We start from the raw sequence: 16,662 nt of genomic DNA, 5'->3' as shown, positions 1-16,662 counted from the left end.
GTTGCAACTTTTCTTTAAGAGACTTTAGGTCCCTCCCTGGCCAGGTATTTCAGCAATGCCACTGTGTCAATCAGGCATGATTCTTTTGATGGACTTCCTAATAAAACATCATCAACATAAGAAATAACAGTACTTCCTGCCAGTGGAGTGAATTGTGTCAGACAGGCCACTAATGCCTCATTAAACACTGAAGGTGATTCTGTGTATCCCATAGGCAAACGACTCCAAGTATACCTTTGACCTTTAAAGGTGAAGGCAAACCAAAATTGAGAGGCAGGATGTACTCTTATCTTAAAAAACGCATTTTTAATATCAATTACAGAATAAAACTTCGCAGTGGATGGCAGACTAGAGAGAATTGTGCAAGGATTTGGCACAATAGGATGCCTCGGTTGAATAGCGTCATTAACAAGTCTTAAATCTTACACAAATCTCCAAGTGCCATCAGACTTCTTAACGGGCAAAATTGGTGTGTTAACTGGGGAGGAACTGCAACGCACAATAGCTCCCCTGTCCAATAATGATTTGAATACGGGCTCTATCCCCTGCTCAGCCTCTTTCGACAACGGATATTGGGCTTTCGACGGGTAATGCAATGTTTTTGCGCATATTTTTTAATGGTTGAGCAGTAGATAGTCCCAAAGTCATAACTATCAGCTGCCCAGAGATTATCTGGAACAGCGGCTAACAGATCTGCTTTCTCTTTTAAAGAGAGAACCCTCCATTTATTGGGTTGGGTTAATGAGGGTATTAAACATGCAGAGAGCTCTTTCTGCACAGGAGTAACTTTCAAAGAACACTATGCATCTTGCATGCATCTTGTGATGGCTAATAAAACAAATTTAGGGTTTCTTGGACTCCTGTCCAATCTTTAGCATTCACACACGCTTTCACAAACGGCCCTAAATCAATCCAATTATCTTGGGCTTTCACCAATGCAACATGTGGATAAGAATTTGGGTTTGCAAACAAATATTTCAGACCTGGAGACAGGTCTACTACTACTGCAGAGTAGATTTTAGAGGTCAATACGCCGGCTACATCAATAGTCTCAATACTATTTCCTATCTGGTACCACTCTTTCACATACAGCTGATCTGGAGAGCCTTGAAAACATGCGATTGTACACTGAAATTGCTCAGGGGTTTCTGTCTTTTCTAGAACCGAGATCGGAGATTTTAATGCTAAACTAATGTCTTTACACTCATATCCTATCTTTGTGGGGTTAACTTTCTGACAATACAGATAAATGGGCCCTTCTAGACCTACTCCTTCAGGAGAAAGAAAAAGTGTAAGATTTAATTTACACATTAGATCTCGGTCTAGTAAATTTTCAGGGCAAACACTGCTCAGGAGAAAAGAATGTTCTACTGTCTGATGTTCATATTGAACCACTAAAGGGGTAGAAACTGGTTCTGCCACTGATTGACCTGAAGCTCCTGTTACATATATAACTCTATTGCTTTTTAATGTTAAAAACTATCTTTCCTTCCAAGTGTACTAACATCCGCTCCTGTATCATTACCATTCAGAGAAAGAGTTAGCTTAGGTTGTGCGGCAGCATTCAAAGTCAGTTGTGGATAAAGTTCATAGGGTGATACAGAAGTGTTGGTAAGGGGTCCCGGAGTCCCCTGTTCAGAGTCTTCTCTGTCCTATTCAGAATTTCCATTCTGTGTCCAGACCGGACCCTGAGGGCGTCGTTGTGATGATTTATCCCCGTCTTGTCTCCAATCACCCTGCTTCGGACAATATCTCGCTATGTGTTCTACGTCTCCACAATTCCAGCAACCGTTTCTTTCAGTCCACCTAAATCCTGCTCTCCTTCCTCCACAAAGTTTGTTAACTGCTGAAGCCACTCTTCCCAAGAATTCTCTAGCAGTCTGTTGTAAGCTGAGAAATAGCCATTTTAGTCCAATCTTCAGTAGCTGAATACTTGCAGGGACTTAGGGGCAGGAACAGCCAAAGCCAGCTGTGGTGTAGGGGGTGCTGAAGGGAATGGTGGTGGAGATTTACGGACTAAGGGCTGGAGGTCAGGTTCACTCGTCTGCACATAGACTTCAGTTGAAATGTCCATAGCTCCGCACAAACTTCTCTCTCTCTCTGGCCCTGCTCTTTCTGTTCCATAACTTTTCTCTTCTCCTCTCTTTTCCTCGCTTCTCTTTTCCCACTTATCAAACAAATCATACTTAAAAGGCCTAGCCTTCCTTTCCATCTTAGCCCTACATTCAGTTAACCTTTCCAAAACTCAACGTACCATCTAAAGGAAATTTTCCTTCAATCCATCTACTCCACTTATTCAATAAACATTCATCTACACATTCAGATCCATATTTCTATCCGAAAGACTCAGGGAGGTATAATGAAAGTTAAAACACGTTTTAATCCATCAAAGGATATACAAAAGGCCTAAGCAACAATAAGACAGTCTTTGGCATAGGCCCCGTCCTCGGTCCAGGTCACCGAGTGTGCAGACCCTTGCAGATCCTGCCGGTATGAGACGGCAGGGGCGGAGCCTACCCCCTGGACATCTGGACAAGGCCAAACTGGTGGTGGTTAGGGAGGGAGGGTGGGAACATCGAAAATCGGAACCTGAAAGCAACAGGCAGGTGCAAAGTAAAGTGATTATAAAGGCTGATGCAGACTGGTGATTGGTCAGAAGTAATGAATGAATGAGTGACGCATGCATTGAGTCTTCCTTACAGAATTTAACGCTAACGCTTCCATTTCTATCCGAAAGACTCAGGGAGGTATAATGAAAGTTAAAACACGTTTTAATCCATCAAAGGATATACAAAAGGCCTAAGCAACAATAAGACAGTCTTTGGCATAGGCCCCGTCCTCGGTCCAGGTCACCGAGTGTGCAGACCCTTGCAGATCCTGCCGGTATGAGACGGCAGGGGCGGAGCCTACCCCCAAAGAATAAGAAATAAAGATACCCACCAGAATGCTTAGATGGTCATCCTCTCTGAAATAGAGCATACCAATATTAAACAGTGCATGTTGTATTATCCGGTTGAATTTGGGAGATGAATCAGAGAAAGCAAGACAGACAGCAGAATAAACTGATGATTTGATGAGGATGATGATTATGATGATGGATTCAACCACCTGTGACTCGAATTCTATGATTAAAGTTATGGAAGGGAATTGAGCTTACGGATGTTCAACCCATTGAACAAGACTGCTTGAGTGACTAGTGCTTGCAGAAGCTTAGCTTAAGGGTTAACTAACAACGTGCAGGGCGATGAGCTTGCAATTACAGATGCTCAGGGTCAGTGCAGGGGATAGAGCCTGCAGTTGCAGATGCTCGGGGTCAGTGCAGGGGATAGAGCCTGCAGTTGCAGATGCTCAGGGTCAGTGCAGCAGAATAGAGCTTGCAGTTGCAGATGCTCAGGGTTAGTGCAGCGGGATAGAGCTTGCAGTTGCAAATGCTCGGGGGACGATGAGCTCGCAGTTGCAGAAGCTCAGTTTAGTGCAGAAGAAATAGAAAAGATTATGACCTGCACAAATGCGACCAAGCCAGTACGGGCACCAGAAACGAAGAGATGAGTAATATGATTACATTTAGATAACCACCACCAGACATTTGCAAGAGGAAGTACATTGATTACAAAATGCTCATTACTGCTGAGTGAGTCTTTAGTAATTAAGAACTCAGTAACCGTACAGTCCATAGATTCTTGTGAGCCTTGTGACGAGCAAATGGAGTAGCTCTTAATTGATAAGCAAGTTGATGCAAAATATTACAGTTTGTGAACTCCATTTGTTACAGTTCAATGGTGAACAGAAGCTGCAAGGACAAGATGTACAGGAGATGAAATTAACAGATACTACTGTCCATCCGGCAGAGGTAAAGCCATGTTAAAGAAAGCTAAATAGCACAACGTATAGGCCTACTATTAGGATAGAAATGTAAACAAAGCAAGGTTTAGATTAATGAATTAATTATGTTGACTTACCCCAAAATAACAGCACGGTGTAGTGTCCATGACAGATTATATCCGATTTAAGAACGACCCCTAAATGTGATGACTGTTTCCGTGAGCGAGCCGCATCCTGCAACGGAATGGAGCTAAAGGCAAGGGCAAGATGAAAAGAGTGAGGCCATGCTTTTGTACCTTGCTCTTGGAAAGGCCCCCCAAAATAAGATGAGCAGCATAAGTAACGTTAGCTAAACAAGACAGGAAAACATGAAATAGACATTGTCCATGGGTAATAAGTTCAGAGAGAAAGGTATAGAGAACAGATAGAAAGCTTGAGCACTCTGGTGAAAAGAAGAAAATGACCGGCATGGTCTGCAGCGATTGCAGCGAAGTTGAGGAGCTTGCACAAGCTCAGAGCTTTCGTAAGCTCGGTTCTTGCACGGCAAGAATGTAATGCAATGTGGTGCAAATCCCTGTGGAAAGTGCTTAATGATCGTTCTCAGTCCGGGACCCGAAGCGTGGAGACCCTCGCAGATCCTGCCGGGTGAATACGGCAGGGGCCGAGCCTACCCCCAAAGAGAAAGATTGGAAAGGCCTACCCGAGGGTAGACGTGAGGCTGGGACACTTCCTGGAACAGAGCATAATCAAAGAGAACATTAATATGAGACAAATCCTTCGTTAATAGTAAAGTGATTCATGAAAGGAAATGAAACCAAGAACAGATGATAGAAAAAGTGTACTCTCTTGCAGGTACAGAAGACATAACCAGCATGGTCTGCAGCGATTGCAGCGGGGAGCTGCACGAGCTCAGAGCTTTCGTAAGCTCGGTTCTTGCACGGCAAGATGTAATGCAATGTGGTGCGAATCCCCGTGGTAAGTGCTTAATGATCGTTCGGTTCGATAACGATTGATGATTGCGATTTGATGATGCGATTCGAGTCGACTGTCGAGTCGAGTTGCGTATGTATATGATGAGTGAAGTGGGGTGATGAAAGGATAAAGGAAATTAACTGTTGTGACGTGATTACCCGAGGTTGCTTGCAGAAGCTAGACCAAGGGCGGCGGTGCGTAGTGACTAGAATGTATTAACACTTTATTCTGTGCCTAAAGTGCCGGCTGTGCGTAGTGACTGGAGAAGAGTGGCTCGGGTCCATCGTAATTAATATAATGCTTTAGCTGAGCCGAATAACCACCACCAGACCTTTGAAAGGTAGCTTACCTTATTTGGCATCTTATATAGGACTCGTTATTGAGGTCTTATATAGGACTCGTAAGCCGACAAAGACCATCTTCCGAGCAACTTGATAGAGGATGCAGGTAATCCTAGAGCGGCTGCTGACGTTGCAGCGCCGATGCGAAAGGGATGGCCAGTATATTGGGAGGTTGAGAGCCCGCAGCTACCAACCGCTGTCGACAAGTGGATTCTGAACCATTGTTTAGACATAGATAACCCAGTGGGTAGAAGAAAGAGGTGCATTTGGAGAAGTGTGTGGGTGAAGTTTAACATAGTTGATCATAGAAGTATAGGGACAGAAGAGTTATTTACTTTAGAATCTCTGATAATGACCACAGAACCTGAGGTGTCCATTTTAGAATGTTTCAGAAATACATAGAAGTGGGAGGAGAAGAGGATGGCTGAGCAAGCCAGATCCTGAGAAGGGTTAAGAACCTGGCTGTCAGAACAAAATTCCCCGGAGCGCATGAACCCATAGAAAGCCATGAGGAACACTGCTTCAAGGAGTGAATTGATAGGGAGTGAAGAGAGCCAGGGTTAACTAACCAGCAGCAGACCTAAGGACACAACAGGACAAGACAAAATACAATCAACGGATACATAGCTGGAGTACACTAGCACTTATGGATGGTCGCTGAGGATGATTTAGCATAACTAAAATAAAGACAAAAGATGGGAGAGTAATCATCATGCTTACTGGGTGAAATAAGATTAAATGTGAGCAAAGCACTGCTCCAGAGCCAAGTGTAAGTGGGTGTTTAGAATATGTGAACCAGCATCACAGACCTAGTAAATTAAATAGTTAGAGTGAATTGGTGATGTAGCCTAATAATTGCTGGTTGATTTGATTATATGACGATTGAGAATTATGTGATTGAGATTCGAGGACATATGGATATTCGATAGTGAATTGCAAAATCTAATGATTTAACAATGCAAGTTCACTATTCTGCTGCTCCTACTGTGGTGGGATAAAGACATGAAGGGTTAGCGTATAGCTTAGATGAGGAGGTAAATAAGTTGACATCACATGACCTGGATGAAGTAAGATTAAATATGAACCAAAGCACTGTCCCTCGATGAACGTTTTGGCTATAGGCCTACGTGAACCAGCCCCGCATCCCTGCATGAAGTAGATAGTTACGGTGAGGGTCAGTACTCCACTGCCGACAGATGCATACGCTTAAATTAGAGAGAGAGGCATTTACATTAAACGAAGAGGAGCTGCTCCTGAAATGGAAAGATTATTAAGATGTTAAGTAATGAAGAAATGGGAAGGAATGCCATCCCTGTGCTTGCGGCTGCCGTGATGTAATGGGAGATTACGAATGACGACAAGCAAAGTGCATTGTGCTTGGAAAAGTATATGAGTGAGTGCAGTATTGGCCTGAAGGAGAGTTTGTGCCTGCTATGAGGTGTTGCTCTTTTGGCAGAGAAGAGTTTGAGGAAAGATCTTGTTCTAGTCCCTACAGCCTGAAGACCTGCGAGGAGGAATGGAGTGGTTAGAGAGGAGACATAGCATTTTCAAAAGGACCTAGCAGGCAGGCAAATAAACAGCCATGATACATTTACGTTGCCATTAGTTAAATCAACGAACACGATGTATGGGCCTACATATTATGTACATAACCAATGACAGTAACAGACAATAATGATCAGCCAGACAGGAGAATGAAAATAAGATTAATATGGCCTTCAGGTGCATCGGAAATATTATGGTTAATGACAGTAGCCTAGAAAGGGACAGGGACTAGGAAGAGTACTTTTGTCCCTGTTGGCCTTCCATGCACGACCGCCTGACCGGCGAGACAATTTGCCTAGATGTGGACCTAGCAAAGCTGTATCATGGCAGCTTTGGCAAGGAAACCATCGCGAGTGTCGATAACTGGAGTAACGGAGTTTTTTAAACGGTTCCGTACATGTATGTTAACAGCGTAGCCTGATAAGTCAGACGGTTTTCGTCAGAAAGTTTAGCAACCATATTTCCGTTGTTAGCGATACGACGTTAACCTCATTAAGCGACTAGGATCTAACACGAGACTAGGGTGAAAGAGAACCTTCGAGCCGCGGAACTTGTCTCTTTCCGTTGATAAGACCGGGCGGACAACCCGAACAGTGGCAACAATTTGGCCTACCTTACTCTCCGACGTTTACGAGCTACTATCCTACAAAGTCAAAGTCTCCCAACCCCCGAGACTTTGGTGAGATGCGTCCAACTCGGTTGAAGCGAACGAAAGGTAGGCTAAGCTTCTATGACTGCATCACATGTTAAAGTTGTGGCGAAGTGAATGACTAGCTACCCGGGCATGGATACGGAACATCGAAAATCGGAACCTGAAAGCAACAGGCAGGTGCAAAGTAAAGTGATTATAAAGGCTGATGCAGACTGGTGATTGGTCAGAAGTAATGAATGAATGAGTGACGCATGCATTGAGTCTTCCTTACAGAATTTAACGCTAACGCTTCCATTTCTTATACATATCTTTTAAACATCCATAATTATGTATACCTTTGGGCAATTTAACAGTTTAACTATTCCCCATAGCAGTGTCCCTTTAATATATTTTTATTAGCCAAATTACCTCACGCCTAAAACAGAGCAAACTATCAGAGTACAATAGCAATGTTCTCAACCAATCCAATCCCCGTATCAAGCGCTTTAAGCCAATCCTACCGATTGCTTCTCTTAGCAGATCCTTTATCGATTGCTCTTCGGCTGTGCTCACAAGCCAACCTTTCTACCCTCCTACAAGTAGAGCAGATTGCTTCGGTGGCACCCCGGCACACAAGCCAATTCTTAACTACAAAGCGGTAGAAAAAAATCGCTTCCCACTCACCACCTAGGTGCCTGTGACCACAATATGGTAATACCGTATCCGAGACACAGGATGACTCCCTTCCGGCAAGGATGGGTCCCACGGGCAATGTTGCCTTCTTTCCACGGTATTGTCCCAAAATCAAAAATAGATCTCCCGTAAGGCCTTTTTCGGGTCCTACGCCTTCCAGGTTTCACCGCCGCGTCTCGGAGTTAGGTATCCCAACCGCTGCCACCAAAATGTGGTCAAAAATATCCAGGCAACACTCAGGTGTGAGGAACCACTGCAGGTTTATTCACGATACCGGGAGCAGGTCACTAGCAACAGCATGTTCCAGTAACACTACTCAAAGTTCTCTAGGGCGAAGCCCCATCTTATACATGTTAATTACATTGGTAATACAAATCACATGAGTACAATGGTCTTTTCCAAAAATCCTCATACATGCAGAAATACAACAATACATATACACTTCTTGGACATAGCATGTGATCCATGCGCCATACGCATGTCATGTGGCTACTCCAAGTAAGTAGATAATTGGTCAATACAATACATATACATCCTTCAGCATTCTCTTGCCATAGTCTAGTTCCTGTCGGGATATTCCTAATATTACTGCCTCAGGCAGAATACCCTTAACTCGTGACAAAGGGGGTCGCATGACCTTTATTAGAAAATCGTGACATGGAGAGAGCAAATGACAGACAAAACAAAGTTGATGCACAGTATTGAATGTATAGAAAGCATAACACAGAATATAAGAAAATTAAATGTTAATCACTTCTATGTAATAAATGTTAGTAATCCAAAATTTCTCCTTCACGCTCAATTCAAACGCTGGTTTACTTCCTGAAACTTAACCATTTTCAAAGACAAAATATACACTTTTAAAGCAACCAATGCTGTTATCTGAAACATGGAATTGCTTCTTTAGGACTTCAACTTGCACATTCTGCAAAAAAACGAAAATAACTAATTTTGAAAAAAAAAAAAAAACCTTCAAAGTCGTTTTTCGCGACTTGAGCCTGATTTTGCCATGCCTGGTCACATATGTTTACACACTATGGACGGAACTATTATGATAGACATCTCTTTCAGGATTACTTATTCTGATAAAGTATGATCTTAAATTTCACAGATACATAGAAACATTCATTGAAACAAAGCCAAAAGTACACACACTACAATGATATGACAATAAATACATACCTGAAGCTGGTCTCTCCTTTGCTTCACTGTGGGGTTGGTGGCCACACTGCCATCAACATCTTGAACCTCTGCTTCAGACACGATGTCTGAGACTTCCACCAAGGACGAAGATGATGTGGCGGGGGAAGGAGCGACGGAATCCTCCAGTTCGTCGGTCTCGATGCCGGAGGCGATGGTCGTAGTGGCTGGGGAACCACCCCAAACCTGCTCGCACAGTTCATAGTAGAGGAGCACCACTCTTCCGTGGCCACTCCTGCGTCCACTGAATTTCTGAATTTCCCTCTTATTGCCTTAAGTTTCGTTGTCGTTATCTCCTCCTTCGCATGAGGAAAGTCCTGGTTGGTCTCAGACGGGTATTGTTCCAAGAATTGGGCCAACATGTCAACATATTTGGACTGGCAAGATTCCCAGTCGACATTGTCTTGGGCTTTACTTGCTTTGTAGTCTAACGCTACACGAAGGACTAACTCTACTTCGCTGTCTGTCCATACATTTATGCGGGTTGATGTAAATGACAAGTTTTTTGAAAACAATGTTGTGTGCACGATATTATTGAAAACGGAGGGGGGGAAATATTTGTTTCTCTAAATACCCGGCTATGTGTAAATGTGGCCTTAAATAAGGGAGGGAGGAGCGTCCTCCAATAATACCTGAAACGAGTTAGAGGTTATGAAAGTACAAAAATATTTATTATTGTATCTTTTATTATAATACAGTATGGACAGGTGATTTCTAAAGTAGGGCCAAGGCTCCACTGGAGCTAAAAAGATACAGTAGATGGGGGCTTACCTGAGGGAGACAGACTAACTGGAGGTGTGTTCTAAGTTCCAGCCATCACACGTGCATACATACTGCAAGAAAGTGACTTACCAGTGACACAGCAGCTCACCGCAAGCAACAACGACACCACAAATGTGCAGCTACAGGGTCCCACCACCAGGTGACTAGCCTCCCTAAAAGAGGGCCTCACATCTGCCAAACAAACAAATAAAACAGCACCACAAGGGGGCAAAAATACAGTAGGCCTATACAGACGTTACGGTAGATCATGCAGGCACACCAGGACAAAAGAAATACAAACACACGCAAATGACAGCCAGCACCAGACAGGCACTATAAGCAGTTACAAGAATGAAGCATATGCCACTTATGCCCCGTTCCTCTTTACTAATGCGGCAAGCAACATGCAGGCTGACATATAAACGGCAAATAAACCCAAAGAACACAGGCAGACAAAGACACAAAATTATACAGACAAGCAGACCTAGACACTAAGTTAATGCCCACAAAAAGAAACAAAAGACACGGACCTTACTCGAAAACGGCACCCAATTAGGCTACACCAAAATAAACTAACTACAGACAAGACGGCAGCACGACCCACGCTATGCACCCCGCTTAAGCCCTCCTTACACTGACAGACTTTGGAAAGATTTGCAAAGATTTGGAAAAGATTTTTGAAAGACTACAGTCTCAGACCCTCTCACATCTAAAGACAAGTAGTAGAGTTTTAAGTCACAGACTATGATTTTCCAATGACTAGGGATCTTGCAGGGTCACTATTTACAAGACTGCAACTAGATTCCTTTAAATTATTACCCATCGTGCAATAGATAAACAGGAACTGAAATGATAGCCTAAACTCAAAGACGTATTTTTGTGTTTCTGCAGCATTGTTTCATGTGTGACATCCCTAACCGATATAGAGTTGTTCTGTCACGTGGAAGAGCCGACTAAATATGTATAATGACAAATAACAAATAATCATAGGCTACAGCTGTCGCCTACTTTGCCCCTTCCTGTTTGTTGTTGGAGAGAGGTCACTATTGGTTTTTATAGTTCACGTCACTATTTGCATGAGCCACGCCTAGAAAGACTTACGATAATATCAAACATGTTTGATATTGTCGTAACGGCAAAACTAGAAAAGGACTGACTCCGACTGACTTAAAACCGCTAAGATTGGCACCTTACACTTAACAATCTAGTTGACGGGAGCGCGCCGCAATTCCAGTACAACTCCCATGATTTCGACTTTGGAAATTTAGTCGCCGACTGTGAAAACAGACAAAAATCGTACAATGTAAGGCCGCCATTAGATGGAAAGGGCCGCGCTACCTGGACAGGACAGAAAACACATTGAACATATAAAGCCTTCTACTGCAGCCTAGAAAGTTAACCATTAAAGCAAGCATCGTACATACCTATGTTCGTAACTACGATTAGTGCACAAAGTGCCGTATGGAGAGCACTCACCCACGTTCAGCTACAGGCATACAAGAGAAAATGTTACGACTCAAAACAGAAAAAAAAATACGAGAGATTTAAGACAAACATAGGTGCATATCTGTAGAATGAATAAGGGATGGTGTACGGTATTCATTTTAGGACATCCTCAGACTCAGGTGTCAGACTCAGACTCAGAAAAACATCTGTCATCTTCAGACAAAACTGCCTCAGCGTCAGAAAAACCAGACTCAGGTCTCAGAAAAAATGCTGTCAGAAAAAGAGGAGTCAGGTCTCAGAAAAAACGCTGTCAGAAAAAGTGGAGTCAGGTCTCAGAAAAAACGCTGTCAGAAAAAGTAGAGTCAGGTCTCAGAAGAAACGCTGTCAGAAAAAACAGTCAGACGAAAAAGTCTCAAATGAAAAGTTATTGCGGGGAAAGAAGAAGACGACGGATGGGTGGATGACATAAGCCTGAAAAAAGGAATTTTAAAAAACTTCAAATATCATCCCTAAAAAGTGTTTATATGTGTTGCTGTATCTCTAAACTTGACTAATATTAGGGTTGCAAAATTTCGGGAATTTTCAAAGTTGGAAACTTTCCATGGGAATTAACGGGAATATACGATCCAATCCAGTTTTTAAAATGGTGAGTATTAACAAATAGTACAGTTATATTCAAATATGGCAGTTGTCTACACATATCCCGCACCTTCCGCCGTCAAAAGCCTACATGTGAAAACGTCATGTCAGGACACGACAGTGTGGATTGTTGTGATCTCGAACGCGGCTCTGACATCTGATCTAAGTCGTAAATGAGGATGGTGTTGTGAAGCCTTGTGCACACACTCAGTTTTGCCCAAAATAACTGCCCAAAACGTGTTACCAAGATGGCTGCCGAGACGGGGACTTACCAAAAAGGAAGCCAATTTGAATCTATTAATGTGGGGTAATTATAGCTTTCAGTGAATTAGTAATTGAATCTGTCGTGGTATGTTTCATATAGTTTTATTTCTCAACTCTATGTGAAAACACTAATTTTGTGATAACACTTTGCTGTACCTTTAAAATAATATATGTGTTAATTATTTTAACAGGGGATCTCATTGGAGCTCAAGATTTGATACGACACAACAGACTGGGCCAGCACTGAAGCACGTATGTACTCGGACATGCAAGAGACTGAGCAGTGGGTAGAAGACATTCCTCCTACTGGCCACCTTTCTTTCATCCACCCCACTCACCTTGGGTGCAGTCGGACACTCACCTCAGTTGCTGTAGCCTGACAACTAAGCAGCAGCTACCTGACGACAAACATCAGCCGCTCCTCATTGACTACAGAGAGTCAGCTGCTTCAGAGTCTGTGACAACTGCACTCTCTTCTTCCACACTTAGATCGCGTTTGCAGATAAACTTATAGTTTATAGACCTGAACGTCATATTCATGAAATTTCTGTTAACTAACAAAACTGACGGTTCTATGTGTTCACTGAACCAAGATTGTTAAAATAAAACACAACTTTTCAATCTAAAACTTAATCTGAACAGATATTAGTGCCAAAACCTTTCAGAATTCTTCACTTTCTGCTAACGAAAAAACGAATGTCCGCCATGTTTTTTGTGTACGTGAGCAACGTCTTTTTGTTGTTATGGCACAGGGTGTGAATAGCTCAGCTGTATGGCCAAGGCTATTCGTATCTGGGGTGTAAATAGACACTCCGTTCATTATACAATGCTAACCTACATGAAAGTATTGTAAAAAAAATGCATTATGAGTAGAGCAAGGTAAGCCATGTACTCCCAGTCTGTTAGTTGGCTTGTTTGTGATACCTGCTGACTCCACTCCAACAGCGGCCACCTGCTCCACATCCTCCACGTCCTCCATGGTGGTGGCCACCTGCTCCACATCCTCCATGGTGGTGGCCACCTGCTCCACGGTGGTCACCTGCTCATCCACAGTGGCTGCAGAATCGTTGACAGGGTACAGGGTGATGATGGTGTCACCCACGTCTGTGGACGTTTGGGACCAACCTGTAAAAGTTTGATTTGAGAAAATAGCACAGCTACAGAAGCATGTGTGTGTACATGTGTATGCACACAATATTTTTGCCCATTTACTTAGACTGCAGCCTAGATTCAATACAAAAAATAAATCGTGAGCATTTTGACCATTCTTTTTCAGGGCATCACAGTTCTGTAGATGCAGTTGTCAGGAAACACTAATATTTGTATCCTTTTTACATATCTGGTAAATATTCAAATCAAATTCCATAGTTTTCCATACTGCATAGGAACCCTGTCTTTGAAATGGCAAACCAACTTTATTCGCTTTGGAATGCATAAATAAACAAATAGCTATCAACTGATATTTAAAAGTACCGTATCTGTTCTAATAGCGTAGGGAAAAACATATTATACTGTACATCTCACCTGAACATACAAATTCAAATAACCCAGCTATTTGCCCAAGGTGTTTAGTGGCCATGGCGTCCAGTTGGCACCTTGGGGTGAGGACTTCAAATGACCTCGGCCCTTGGCCCTTGCTTAATAGCAAGAGAGGCTTGTAGCCGAGGGCATGTAGCTTCTCTAGCTGCAAAGACAACATAATATATTTGCTATTTAGGACACATAAATTCATGATAGGATGCTATGTAATATGTCAGGTAGGGATGTAATGAAAATTATGAAGCATAATGATTATAGCAACCAAAATGTTCATGGTTACCTATTATTGCAGTAATGTTAAAATGTGCTGAAAATGTTTCTAAGCCTACCACCAATGATGGACAGAATGGGTAATTGGCAGTAGCAACAAAAATTGGCAGAAAAACAGCATTTTGGCTTTGGTGTGGCTCATTTAAGATAAATAGGTGCATGCTTTTTTTCTCTGTGCGTGTGAGTTGCAAAGACAGATAAACTCAGATGAATGGCAATTGGTCTGCATCAATGCAATTGCAATTGTGCAAAGTTGGTGGCAGACGTGGCCTACTGGTTAGAGGTTCAGGCTTGTAACCGGAGGACTGCCGCTTCGATCCCCGACCAGTAGGAACGGCTAGGTAGGAAAGTGCCCTTGAGCAAGGCATCCAACCCCGCAAGAATACTTGGCTGAGAAACCCGATATACATAAAAAAAGGGGGTCAGCAACTGCAACAATATTAATGAAATAAATGTATGCAAAGTGTGACCTGTTGGTCACTTTTTATTGGTCAATAAAAATGCTACTCATTTTGACTGAAGTTGTATCTTGCGTCTGCCTGTTAACCCCAAAGTTCCTGTGATAACTTTGGTTCTGGAATATCCTAAAATGATCCGACTATAGCCCTACAGTCTGGAGCTGAATTAGGAAAGGCTCACATATTTCCTGGTATCATTTACAAAATATAAGCTAACAAAATACTATGCAAATTGGATTTAACCACTGAGAAGTCCCTCCACATAATTTGTTTGCTTTCCCCCCAACTACTAGTGTGCAGTAAAGTGCAGAGCTTCCAACACACCAGCACACACAGGCCTTAAACAATTAACAGTGTAGTTTATGCCTATAGAATACATTAGCTAGATCAGTCTTTTTCAGCCTTTTTTGTGCCACGGCACACTTTTGACACTTAAAATGTCCCACGGCACACTAATTTCCCGTATGAAGAAAAAATAAACATACCATAGCATAAAATTTCAAATAATACACAGATATGGCCTTATTATGGCTTCTATGCAAGACCTGCTCAATAAAACAAGCGCCCTCTGTTTCATTTGTAGGTGACTATATCTAATTTAATTGTTATGAACTGGATATGTTATGATTCTGTGAATACTGGATATGGGCCCCCCGTTGTAAAATGCCTGCATACCACAAATAGTGCAATCATACAATCAATGAGAGCATGTGGTTATAAATTCTTTGATGAAACAGTTGCTTTTCTGGACCAGTGAGTGACATTTGGGTCATTTTCTGCGGCACACCTGATGATCTCTCATGGCACACTAGTGTGCCCCGGCAGAGTGGTTGAAAAACACTGAGCTACTGTAGATGCATCCTGAAAAAAACATAGCAGTGACATTTCAAACACATAAGAAGTCCACGCTGCATATGGTGCATGGGTGGCATTCAGACTCGAATGATTCTGTAAAGAATTTAACATATGATTTTTACACTGTGTTAATTCAGTGCAGTAATTAAAATTAAAACAGTAATTGTTACCGTAGAGAATTCCATTACAATATTCCATGAAAAAAGTGAAAAAAGGCACTATGAGAAACATCATTGATGTGTGCATTGGAAGGAGAGCCTACTGTGTAATATCATTAGACTCCGAGATGGTGGTTAAGTTACATGTTAGTAGAGCCCGACCGATAAAGGATTTTGAAGGCCGATACCGATACAAATATTTGTTGATTTAAAAATCCGATATTTTTTTTTTTTTCAGAAATGCGCAACAAAACATTAGAACTAAAAGATTTCCCTAACATTAGTTATTTGTAGTTATTTATGAGTATTGACTAAAATAATATGATAATGCATTTCAAAAACAAACTTGTTTATTTTTAAATAATATTGTCACAGTGGAACAGAGGAACATCAAAATATATTAAAGTTCTGATAAATAAAATGTATAAAAATAGAAACTTAAGATATGAAACTTAGTCTTTTGAACAAAAACATAATAGCCTAATAACAACAACAACCAAATCAAAGTTACCAGTAATAAAACACTTAGTAAGCTTCATAAATATAACTTTGAACTAAGACTTAATAATTACAAAAAATAATGATGACATTATTACTATCATCATCATTTGTATCATTAAACAAGAAAGGTCACTCTTGTTTGAGTGTGCTTGTGTAATAATTAAGTGTGCTTGCAAAGCAGCACTATTATTAGGGGTCCGAGCAGCGTAGCTGCAGGAACCCTATTGTTTCTGTACCGTTCATTTTTTGGCCAAAATTCTGTAAAAGTCATACTGCAGCCTAAACCGTAACTCCAAAACTCTTGAAATTTTCAGGTATGGTTACCAGTACCCCCCTCTACCCATAACCCAAAATTTGGGGTACTGCACCCAAAGGTGGCGCTATTGAAAAAAAAAGTTAATTATGCTTATTTCTCCTTACCAGATTCACCTAGACTCAAAATTCTTTCAGAATATTAATCTCTAAACTCAGATGCATCTTTTTGGCCCTGGTCTTATGGTCTACAAATGTTTACTTTTTCCACAATTTCATGGAAAAGCCAAACATTATAAAAAGTTTCGAATCTT

At 41.8% G+C, this 16,662-nt stretch overlaps 1 long non-coding RNA gene across 1 annotated transcript in view; it reads left to right on the top strand.

Annotated features, from left to right (window-relative positions):
- LOC143133731 (uncharacterized) overlaps positions 1-16,000 on the top strand; it is a 28,928-nt gene extending 12,928 nt beyond the window's left edge. The window contains exon 2 of the long non-coding RNA XR_012988535.1: positions 12,507-16,000. This is a non-coding gene — a long non-coding RNA (uncharacterized LOC143133731). The remainder of the gene's footprint in view (positions 1-12,506) is intronic.
- The last annotated feature ends 662 nt before the right edge of the window (positions 16,001-16,662 follow it).

Source organism: Alosa pseudoharengus, unplaced genomic scaffold (genome assembly GCF_046254945.1).
Source record: "Alosa pseudoharengus isolate Yale_2024_CS ecotype anadromous, Long Island Sound unplaced genomic scaffold, YU_APseudo_1.1 YU_APseudo_1.1_scf_2, whole genome shotgun sequence".
NCBI classification, from domain to species: domain Eukaryota; kingdom Metazoa; phylum Chordata; class Actinopteri; order Clupeiformes; family Clupeidae; genus Alosa; species Alosa pseudoharengus.
Note: the sequence above shows the minus strand (reverse complement) of the source record. Positions and strands in the feature narration are given on the sequence as shown.